A 12,324-nucleotide genomic window follows, 5' to 3' on the forward strand; every position below is an offset into this window, starting at 1 on the left:
CTCACAGAGTTCTGCCTCCTTCTGCTTCTTGAGTGCTGAGATTAAAGGAGTGCACCACCATGCCTAGCCTACACGTCTGGCCTATTACTCTGCTTTTTTAAGTTGTTTAAAAATATAGAATGGTGCTTATATCTTTACAAAGAGAAAGAGTTCTTTAATGTGGAAATATAATGTATTCACTGGTTCATGGACCCCAAACCTCCAAGGAGTATCACAAATCTGCACCTCTCTCAGCCTGGGATTTTGAATTTAAATACATGATATACAACTCAGCCCAAGATAGTTTTGAAGAACTATAAACATCTATAATTTCTGATATAAGTTCCAGGGTCAAGTCAGTGTTCAGATAAGTGTGTAAAGACGATGTGTTAACACAGATGCTGTTTTATGACTTCAGCTCCAGTGTCTTTTACAACTGAGTGAATTGTCACAGTCTATTATGTCGCACACACATCCAGATCCACTGGCTTACAGCTGTCATGGTACTTGTCTAAAACTGTCTGTGAAAATGAAAATTTGAACTAAATATAGAGGAGGCAAACTGTTAGTAAGAACTATTCAACCCAAAGTCTCCCTGAGGGAGATGGTAAAAACTCCATTTTAAAATCGTCTAAATCAAGAGGGCTGGAGGTTATGACTTGTAAGTTAACACTTACTTGTTTGCTGTGCATATGTCTTTATGTGTGTTTGTAGACATACCACAGCATATGCACAGAGGCCAGAGGATAACTGGAAGGTGCTGTCTGCAGTCAGTTTTCTCCTTCCAATAGGAGGATTCTGGGGATCCAACTCAAGCCATCAGCGTTGGCAGCAAGTTCTCTTACCTGTTCAGCCCATCTCACTAGTCCATAAAGCCAGGTTTTGAAATGAAATTTTTATTTATACAAAGAGTCTGGGGCGGAGAAATGACTGAGCAGGCAAAATTCTTGACACAATAATAACCCAAGGTCAGTCCCTGGAATCCACAAAAAGGTGGAAAGAGGGAACTAATGAACCACCCGGCCTCCATCTTGAACCTGAACGTTGTCTTCAGGTAAAGACAAACCAGGTTCATCCCTGTTTATGATTAAACCTCAGTTTCTCAAGGATTGGGCTATGCTCTACCTGGAACCTTAACTATAAATGGCTCTATACTGTCTGTTCCAGGAAACGGCAACGATATTTTTTGTTTCAAAAAGTTGTTGCCCTACCTTGTTTCTAAAGGTTACTATAACCATCTGTTGTTAGGACTATGTTATGTTGCTCCTGTAACTCTATTCGCCTGCCACATTCCCCATTTGGAAACTCTTTACCCTTGATAGATATATAAAATTGTGTAACCTTGCTGATGTCCAGGGATGATCTCTTAACCTGCCTTTAAGGGGAGTCAGCCATGTACACCAATGGGGGGTGGGAGTGGAAAGCTTGCTTTAATTAATACTTTCTTTAATCTGGCCATGATGGTTTGGGCCTGTGGTCTTTCCCCTTTCTTCTGTTAACCTTTGAGATTAATAGAACCAGTGCATTCCTTACATACTTTGAACTGATTGCCAGGCTAGAGAAAACGTGGATCAATTGTTCTTCAAAACAGAACCTCATGAAATGCAATTCTGGTTCATGAAGTACTTGGTTTTTCCCAAAGAACTCAAAAAATACTGTGCTTTCCATGAAGTGCACCAAATCTGGCAGCTGGTCACATTAAATGCACCGTGAGCCTAACATTAGGTGACATACACCTGTAATCCTCGCACTGGGGGGCCAAAGTGCAAGAGCACCACACCTCAGGTCAGCTAGAGCTTTCTAGTGAGTTCCCGGCTAGTCTAGAAGGGGGGTGGGGGTGGGGGAGGGAGGGAGGGAGAAGAAGGGGGAGGGGGGTGTCTCAAACAAACTAACTAATCCTGGACTTAAAATGAAGTCCTAGGTTTCTTAGCTGTGTGCACTTCTCAAAAGTGTTTTTTTTTTTTTTCCCCTAGAAACATCAGGGGTGTAGAAAGACTTTCTGGAATGTACCCCCACAGTCTTTCTTTTCTTCCTTTCTCCCTCCATCCTTTCTTGGGTGGGGGCCGTTTCTGAGACAAGATCTGGCACATTGAGCCTCTGGCTACTGCAGAGGCTGCAGGCATGCACCACCACCCTGGAGCCCCTTCTTGAATCTTTGCTCCCTACCTTTTGTGAACTCCTCAATGCCTTTCAGCTATTTCCCCATCCAGGTTTAATTTTGCATTGTTATTCTCTGGTCCTTCTTTTGTTTGAAATCATCATCACCATCATCGCCATCACCATCATCATCATCCTCATCATCTCTCTCTCTCTCTCTCTCTCTCTCTCTCTCTCTCTCTCTCTCTCTCTCTCTCACACACACACACACACACACACACACACTTTTTTTCTTTTGAATCCTGAGGGCTAAGATATTCTAACTAAAATTTGGAAGATCTTGTATTTTTAATAAAGTTCTCCGCTTTTTCTGGTGCGTTTGTCTTACTTGGAATTAATAAAGTTTTGGTAGTTGTTTAAATAGATTAAATGTCACACTTTAAATAGAAAGAGAAGACTCTATGTAAGTGACCTATTTTTCATCTGTGGTTTGGAAAAAGGCAAGATTAGCATGGATATTGCATTTTCAAGGACCTCACCACTATTAAATAGACTGTTAAGTGCATTTTATGGCTGAAGAGTCTGTTCCCAGTTCAGTCCCCAAGACATGTTAAGTTCATCTCCACCTGCTACATTGAACATTCACTGACTCAAACCCTTCCTGCACCGGCATGTCTATGCTCTGTATCTTTTAAGTATATAACTCTAAATATTTTAGGATGAGTAAATGTTACTCAATAAAAGCCCCAAGGATGTGTTGTCCCTCCAGAGAGACACTCTGTTGGCACTCCTCAGAGATGCACATCCTTTGCTCCATTAGCCGCTGTGTCTTAACTGCCAGATGCTGGAAAAACAACACAGTCTCTCATAAAATGAGATTACAAATTCTATTTAAACCAAAGCAAGCAACCATAGCTGGTTAAAGCTCCATCCCCCACATCATCTCAGTTCTTTCTCTGGGTTTTGGGACTATGGCAGCAGATAGTGGCCAGTGCTCCAAACAGGGTTGATATCACACTCCGTATTCTCACAAACAAATTTAGGTTGACTGGTTAAACAAACAAACACACAAACCAAGAAACATACTTGGAGCTGGACTTGGTGTATGGGCAGTCTACGCTCCTGGGATGTGTCAGCAAAACACCCATCCAGGTTTGAGGCCAGCCAGGGATAGGGGTAGGCTCAGCGGTTAAGAGCACTGACTGCTCTTCTAGAGGAACTGAGTTCAATTCTCAGCAACCACATGATGGCTTACAGCCATCTGTAATGGGATCTGATGCCCTCTCCTGGTGTGTCTGAAGACACCTAAAGTGTACTCATATGCATAAATTAAATAATTTTTTTAAAAGAGCAAAGCAAAAAAAAACCCTCAAATCTAAAAAACAAGCAACCATCCACCTAACCATTTGTGGCTTTGATGCTTGCTTGAGATATGACCTTGCTTTATACCTCAGGCTGAGTTTAAACTCTGTTTAAAGTTTTTATAGAGACCCTTCTGCCTCAGGGGCTCGCCCTCTTTTTGCCTGTTTTATTTAGGTAGTTTTGAACACAGAAGAAGCCATCAACAGATGAGTCCAAAAGCAAAAAAAGTAAAGATGGTTGTTAAATTTTAACATTTTTCTGTTTCCTCCCCATCACAGAAGTAACTCCCGCTAGAGAATTTTCTTACAGGGACCACTTACTTGTCTGCTTCCAATTCACTTGGCATGATAGACACTTGGTCTGGTAAGGTCTCCATCTAATTCAGATAACCATGCAGAGTAACAGTGAACGGGATTCTTCAGTTCAGAAAGTCACAGCTGGAGATGTTGATCTTGTCACATTCTCCCTGGGTTAAAGGGTAGGAAGAACTACCCACCCAGAGGCTTCCTGCATCCTAAACACTCCGGTTCTTCCAAGTTCTCCCCCTTGGTCTTCTATAAAGCAACCCTATCGGCTAAATCCAGAAAGGGTCTCTTTCAGGTCTTCCTCCTTTGTGCTGAGCTAATGATACACCTGCAAGGCTCTGAGTTGTGGGTGAGTCTTGCCTCACCTAGCTGTCATTCCTACAGTTTCTTCTACACCCTCACTCTGAAGGAGTTCTAGGTAGACTAGGAAAGAATAGACTTCCTAATGGCAGCTTAAAGCATTTGGAGGAGAAATGTTTGGAAGGTATGAAGGAGGTTATCTAAATGGAACTTCGAAGAGAAAAGGAAGAGTACCAGGAGCCCTTTAGTCAAGCCAGCATTTCAGACTCCTAGCCTTGACTTTTCCTATGTCTTAGTTAGGGTTTCACTGCTGTAAACAGACACCATGACCAAGGCAACTGTTATAAGGACAACACGTATTTGGGGCTGGCTTACAGGTTCAGAGGTTCAGTCCATTATCATCAAAGTGGGAGCATGGCAGTGTCCAGACAGGCATGGTACAGGAGGAGCTGAGAGTTCTATATCTTCATTCAAAGGCTGCTATAAGACTGGCTTTCAGGAAGCTAGGATGAGAATCTTAAAGCCCAAGCCCACAGTAGAATACCCACTCCAAGACCACACCTCCTAATAGTGCCACTCCCTGGGTCAAGCATATTCAAACCACCACATCCTATGTCAGACATGCAAAGTAGTTACTTTTCTATTCTCCATGGTTTTATCTTCTCTTTCTTGGTCACCCCATGGCCACTGTCACCTACCTCCACTGTCACCCACCACTGTCACCCATCATTGTCACCCATCACTGTCACCGAACACTGTCACCCAACATTATGTTTCACGTGTTGAGATCTCTCACCAGGAGTTTGAGGAGATCTACTCAAGGTCATATACTTGACTGAGAAGACACAGACTCAGAAGTGGACATGACCTATCCAGTACTCAAACGGCCCCTTCCAATCGAAGAGGATATCCTGACCGTGACTAGCACAATGGAAACCCAGTCAGTCCCCACCTCAGAGGCTTCTTTGGCTCTACTGTGGGGTTGATAAAAGTTCTGACTTTGCAAAGTTTACGCTCGCTCCATGCATGCCCCCTTCCCATAGCCCAGGCTCTCCCATGGTCCTACTGTGCATGCAGAACTCTGTTGGCCTTGCAGGGGACCTTGGGTTCTAGAGATCCCCAGGCTGGTGGGGAAGATGAGAAGAAAATGGTCAGAACACTGCCTGTGGGGTTATCAGTGGGGTTGTGGGTAGGATTATCAGTAGGGCTGTGGGTAGGGCTCAGGGGTAGTAACACACAGAAATAAAGACACAGAAAGTCATGAATTTCATCCTCAATACTGAATTTGCAGCGGCCCAGAGCCAGGTGTTAGATAAACTGCTGCCAGCTAAAGCTAGAGGGAAGGGTTAACTAGCTTAGGTGCTGCAGATTAGGGTTCCCCTGGGTCTCAGTGCCTGCTCTTGTTGCTCAGCATCCTCACCAGTCTGTTTTTTCTCTATTCTCTCCTCCTTGCTGTCTGCTTTTGTCTCTACCCATCACGATTTGTTTTCACTTTCAAGTTGCTATGGCACAAAGGCCAAGGAAAACCAGTATTTCATATTTTCTAGATTACAGGTAAATTATTCGCTCTGAGTGCTTGTTGCTTGTCGTGCTTGCTTCTACATTATAAATTTGAGGGGTAAAGGTCAAAGGTAATGTCTACTTTCTTTTTTGAATGATGAGTCTTATAAGATTAGGAATCTATTAAGGTTACAGGATATTAAAGAGTCAGATCTCACATCAATGAGAGCAAATAATCTGAACAGGATCTCTCTTCTTTCATGGTCACTAATGAGGAATAAGATATGGGTACCAATGCTCATCTCAGTAAACCCTCCAAAGGATGCTCTGGGGAGAAAGACAAAGAGCTGGAAGATGTTCCAATATAGCTCCTTTGACTTACAATGGATAGTTATCAGCAAAGGCTCCTCTAGACTATGCCTTTACCCATTGGGATCTTTTGGATCCACAGCCCTTGAGAAAGAGCCACATGGTATTTTTCTACTCATTTGCTTGCCTAAGTAACTCTCTACAAATGTGATCAGATTCTGGCATGAATTGACAGGTTGCTTGCCAGGTGAATCTTGAGAAGCTGTTGCTGCAGGTCCTTTTGTTGCCTAAGAACTTCACAATTTTTTCCAAGTGTTATCAATATATATATATATATGATATATATATATGATATATATAAAATATATATATAATATATATATAATATATATATATATTATATATATATATTATATATATATATGATAGCCCCAGAAGCAACAGAGGTATGCAAGAGGTGTATCAGAAACCACTCACTGCTGTAGGTCAGAACAAGAAGGGATGTAAAATCAGACTGGCATGCTCTGAGCACCTGGGGAATCTCCTTCTCTGTTCTGGCTTCCCACTGTTAAAGGCTGTGGGTTGGTTTTGTATCTAATTTCATTGCTTCTGGTGCTGCTTTTCTATCTCGGACACCACCCCTCTGGGCCTGGTCATGATGGATAGACAGGTCATATCCAGATGATTGAGGATGTTGTTGTTATAGTGGTCCAGAGTGTTCTTACAGATGTCTAAACCATGAACCCTTCAGTCCTAATAATCATTAGGACTATGACCATTTTTCTTCTCAATTATATACCCACTCACCCTACCAGGAATGGCTTTAGCCCTCTCCCTATTAAGAATTCTCCCACTCTGTGACTGATTCCTATGTTGAAAGTGCTACATTAAACTCCTGGCGTCATGGTTGTGCAGTAAGATACGATATGGAAAGTGAATATGAAACGCCAGCTTCTGTTGAAAAATGGGCATGAATGCAGTCCCAGAAAGTATATGAAATCTTGCTGGCTAAGTTTTAAAAGATACCCAAGCTGTATATAACTTGTTTCCATTGTGACATTAGACACAATATGAATATTAGACAGATATGAAGCTTGGATAAACAGATGTCATCTCCCACAAAGGCCTCCAGTCTGTTCTCTGGGTACCAGGTAGGAATGTGATGGTCACCAGAGGCTAACCTGTGAGGGAGCACCAATTCTGTCTGTCACCTGTGACTCTCAATGGGCTAGTAAGCCTAGGTTTGTGGAAGTTCAGAAGGAAGTTAGAGAGTCCATTAAAGACCTTATCAAGATGGTTCCTATGCCCTGTCTCAAAAACCAAACCAAAACAAAACAGATGGTTCCTATGATCTATGGATATCTGAGGCTAAAGAATCAGCTGTGATTAACAAAAGACCAGAACCACTGAAGTGAAACCCCAACTTTACTGAACAATTAACACTGTTTAGGTATACTGGCTAGGGTGTTTTGTTTTGTTTTCCAACTTGACACAAGCTAGACCTGTCTGGGAAGTGGTCTCTCAAATAAGAAAACGAATGACCCCTCCACACACAGATTGGCCCATGTGCATGTCTATGGGGCATTTTCTTGACTGGTGATTAATGTAGGAGGGCCCTGCTCACCGCAGGCAGTGCCATCGATGGCCTGGTAGTCCTTAGTACTATAAGAAAGAAGGCCGAGCAAGCTAGTAAGCAACATTCCACCATGACCTCTGCTTTAGCTCCCGCCAACAGGTTCCTGCCTTGAGTTCCTTTAGTGACAGAGTGTGACCTGAGAAGTGTAAGATTAAAGAAACCCTTTCCTCCTTAAGTTGCTTTTGGTCATGGTATTTTATCACAGTAATAAAAACTCTAAACTCTAAGGCATTAGGGCTGACAAATAGTCTGTGATTAAGAAAAGACTAGCATTATTGAGGTGAATCTTCTGATGCATATTTTCTACGGGTCAGCCCATGGAAGCTGTAGCCCAGAGAGGGCAAAAATTGCCTCTCATGCAAGCAGATGTCCTTGGTAATTCATTAAGAGTCTCTTACACAGTGAGACTGTGTTTGGGTGGCATAAAAGCTGCAGGAAACAACCAAACAGTGAGATAACCACCAAGAACAGCAGCAGCTGTAGAGTGGACCTAGCCTGAGTCTCTAAGATGAGCTATGTGTGTTGTGGAGGGCAAACCCAGGGAAGTGGAGCAGACCCTTTGGGTCCCAGAACATAATGAGTGAGTCCCAGATGTCAGATACTGAGTTCTGATTATAACTGTATCCTGGATCTTCACTGTTAAAAGTGTTCTAATTGTTTCTCTTTTGGGGTGGGGGGGTGGGGGGGGGTGGCAGTTCGAGACAGGGTTTCTCTGTGTCGCCCTAGCTGCCCTGGAACTCACTCTGTAGACCAGGCTGGCCTCGAACTCAGAAATCCGCCTGCCTCTGCCTCCCAAGTGCTGGGATTAAAGGCGTGTGCCACCACTGCCCAGCCTAATTGTTTCTCTTGAAGTTTTTGCAAAGAACTAACTTGGAGAATTTCTGGATAGGAAGGTAGATAGGTCATAAAATGAGGCAGATAAATCTTGGCTCCTGAGCTTCCCCTGTCAATTTGTACACAAAGCTAAGGATCTAGAGCCTGCTTGCCTCTGTCTCCAGCTCTGTGACTGATCCCTAGATCATGAGAGACTGAAGCAGAGCAGCACACAATGTATAGCACATGCTCAATGAGCCTGTTAGATGGGTTTTCTGGAGTCTCCCAGACCTTGTGTGGTTATCAAATACTAGGGAAGAACCCGGGAGATGGCAGGGGACTAAGCTACAAATGGATCTGGAAATCACTACTTAGTCTGACCTCTCCTTGCATAAGCTGCTCCCTGTTGACAGAGTAGAAATGTCCATCCATGTAGACAGAAATTAAAGGTAGAGAAAGGATAGCCTTGACCCAAGACTTTTTGGTCTTCCATTTCACTTCAGATGGGACAAACTAATTCCAAGATTCCTCAAAAATTGTCACTCAGCTCTCTGAGAACACTAAAATTATATCCTCAGAGTCTCAAAACAAGCAAACAAACACACATACCACAGAAACCAGATTTGTCAGGAGGCATGGTCCCACTATCCAATGGAATGTTTTCTTGCAGGAATTTAAACCCGCTTTCATTCAGAGAATCAATTTCTTTCTTTCCTTTTCTTTTCTTTTTTTTCTGAGACAGGGTTTCTCTGTGTATCCTGGCTGTCCTGGAACTCACTCTGTAGACCAGGCTGGCCTCGAACTCAGAAATCCGCCTGCCTCTGCCTTCCAAGGGCTGGGATTAAAGTTGTGTGCCACCACTGCCTGGCTCGAGAATCAATTTCTTAACAGAGCCTAAAGAAAAAGAGAGGGCATTAGGTTTCTCAGGTTGTCTGCCTCCATTTGCAGGCACACACACAAACTAATTGCAGACACAAGTGTCCAACTCATTGGTCAACCCAAATCCGGACAAGGTCTCATATATTGGATATTGGTAAAAGCAAATACTTCTATTTGATCATGGTTGCTCATTGCCACTCACTGGAATAACTCATAAAGTCTGAAAGAAAAGCTTGTCCATGCCTGTTCCTAATCAATACAACTCACCTGGACAGCTATAAGGAGGGTGGGTGCTTTGGTCAGTAAGCTATCACTGGACTCAACAGTGAGTCTCCTGTTTAGTATAGACCACTAGCATCAGTATTATAGAGGAATAATGTCATTTGTGAGTGTGTTGCACTGTCACGTGCTGTGTGAGATCACTGAGAAGCTGACTCTGAAGGTGAAATTTGGCCTTTTGCCTTTCCACTTCAGACCTAAGCATGTTTTGTCTCAGTGTTCTCCAAAGCCCTCTTTCCTGAATCAAGCTGATTCAGCCTAACTCTGTGACCAAGAGAAAGGAGGACAAAGCAGCCAATGATCAAAGGTCTGTGACTATTATTTATCTCATGATCTAAAGCTCTGTCTGTATTTGCCACTTATACACATTCAAAGCCAAAGCCCAGTTATATTAAATCACTCTATGTGCTGTGTAAAGACTGTCTTGTGTTCTCTATGAGGTTTCCTTGGGAATTCCCCAAGCCCGGTAGTTTGGCAGGGGGTATTAATTTTTTATATATCCCAGTTTTATTAAGCTGGTGTTACTTAGCACTATCTTCCAAGACAAACCACTGTTGTGACATCAGCTGTACCAGCTTGGAAAAGATCCTCATGGCCAGGCTTGTTGATTCTTGATTTGCTAACGTTATTACATCTCATGGGATGGCTGAATGTTTTTCCCGAATAGAAATGAAAGCTAGAAAGTTTAAGCAAGTTATAAGGGCCTGAGCAAAGGATGGAGAACATCCAAGTCCAGTATATTGGTGTCAAACCTCTGCTCAAATCAATGGTTATTGATCTACTGATCTTTTCTACATGACAAAGACTAACCTAAAGAACAAAAAAACGTATTCAACAAAAGTTTGTTTGGCTTTTACTCAAATTTTACCTAAATGTTATACAGTAGTTAAAATACCCGACCAACATAAATGACCTTCTGGTGTTCAATAACTATTCTTAGAGACCATCCTAATGTGGTCAGAGGCTTAAAAAGAAGAATATTTCTCCCCCTTGTTCTCCGAGGTCAAGTAGATCTCTAGAGACTGTGGAACATCTCTCAAAATATCCCTAACTGTGTGGAGTCACCTGTTCTCTTGTTTGGGGAGGCCATAGAGAATCCACCTGGCGAGCTTTAGCCAGCATCCAGTCCGTAAACAGGAGGATCTGTACAGAGGAAAAATTGCCTCCATGCCAATAAGTGAAGCCATGGTCAAGTAAGGCTTTTGACTTAGCCTCATGTACTTGGAACAACTAAAAACACTAAGACGAGAAGAGGCAAACATTCTTCTCAAACCCCTGAGAGCTGGATCCACAACTCGACTTGACAGTAAAAAATAAAAGTGATTAATTTTGGTCACCTGCATGGACTTAAACCATAGAATAAAATGGCAGTGTGTTTCTTTAACACCTTAAGGGATCATACATCTCAGGCATTAGGCTTTACATGGTATGAGATGTTGTTTAGACAACTATTTCACTAATTATTTCCTTCATGATAAGAACAGTGCTGCCCAGATATATTGCCTCAATTCAACACTGAAGTCTCTGCTGCTAAAAAAAAAAAAAAAAAAAAAAAAAAAAAAAAAAAAGCAGGCAGGGGGTGGAAGGGAAGGGGTTGGGAGGGGGTGGTCACTATTGTCTCTAAATGATGGTTAAATGTCTTTTCTCCACCTCTCAGGATGTTGGAATGGCTGAAACTGTGGTTCCTAACCTTCCTAATGCTATGACCCTTTAATCCAGTTCCTCATGTTGTGATGACCCCAACCATAAAATCATTTTCATTGCCACTTTATAGCTGTAATTTTCCACTGTTATGAATAGTAATGTAAATGTTTTAGGTGACCCCTGTAAAAGAATGGTTTGACATCCGGAAGGGGTGGAGACACAGGTTGAAAAACATTGTTACATGTGGTTGTGAGCCACCACTCAAGTGCCAGCGATCAAAACTGAGTCCTTTGGAAGAGCAGCAGGGTGCTCTTAACCTCTGAGCCATCTCTTAGTCCCTATGCTTCTTATTTAGAGGAAAGGTCTCACTAAATGGGTTGCCCAAACTGTCCTTGAACTTACTCTGTAGCCCACACAGGGCTTGCCCCCTCTCTGTTTTATAAATACTGGAACCAAACACAGGACATCCCAGCTGCTAACCATTCTGTCTCCAACTCAAGTAGATTTTTAAGTGAAGCCATGATCAAGCAAGGCTTAACCCTTTGGGTGTCACCACAACATGAGGAACAGTATTAAAGGACTGGAGCATTAGGGAGATTCAAAACTACAGATTCTTTTTTAATACTTTAATAAAAAATGTTTTAAACAATTTTTCAGCACTGTGTTTTTAACCTACAGGCTCACAATAAATAATAGTTGAGTTAAATTAAAGCTTCTTTGATCTGGGTCCTTTGGAAAACCAGCAAATGCTTTTATCCACTTAGCCATATCTCTAGCCCTCTTTCTTCAATTTCTTTCTTTCTTTCTTTCTTTCTTTCTTTCTTTCTTTCTTTCTTTTTGTTTTTTTTGTTTGTTTGTTTGTTTGTTTGTTTGTTTGTTTTTTCGAGACAGGGTTTCTCTGCGTAACCCTGGCTGTCCTGGAACTCACTCTGTTGACCAGGCTGGCCTCAAACTCAGAAATCCACCTGCCTCTGCCTCCCAAGTGCTGGGATTAAAGGCGTGCGCCACCACTGCCCGGCTCTTTCTTCATTTTCAAAGCTAGCTGCATTGTATCTCTAAATCCTCCCCTTTTTCCAAATTCCTCTACTCTGACTCCTGTTAACACATCTCCTCTGACTTCAGATGTGTTTTCTGTATTCTAAGGATCTTGTCTTTATGTTGAACCCACCTAACAACCCAAAATTATCTTCTTTTCTCAAGGTTTATCATTAAGCTCCACCT

The sequence above is a fragment of the Arvicanthis niloticus genome, chromosome 5 (genome assembly GCF_011762505.2).
Source record: "Arvicanthis niloticus isolate mArvNil1 chromosome 5, mArvNil1.pat.X, whole genome shotgun sequence".
NCBI lineage: Eukaryota > Metazoa > Chordata > Mammalia > Rodentia > Muridae > Arvicanthis > Arvicanthis niloticus.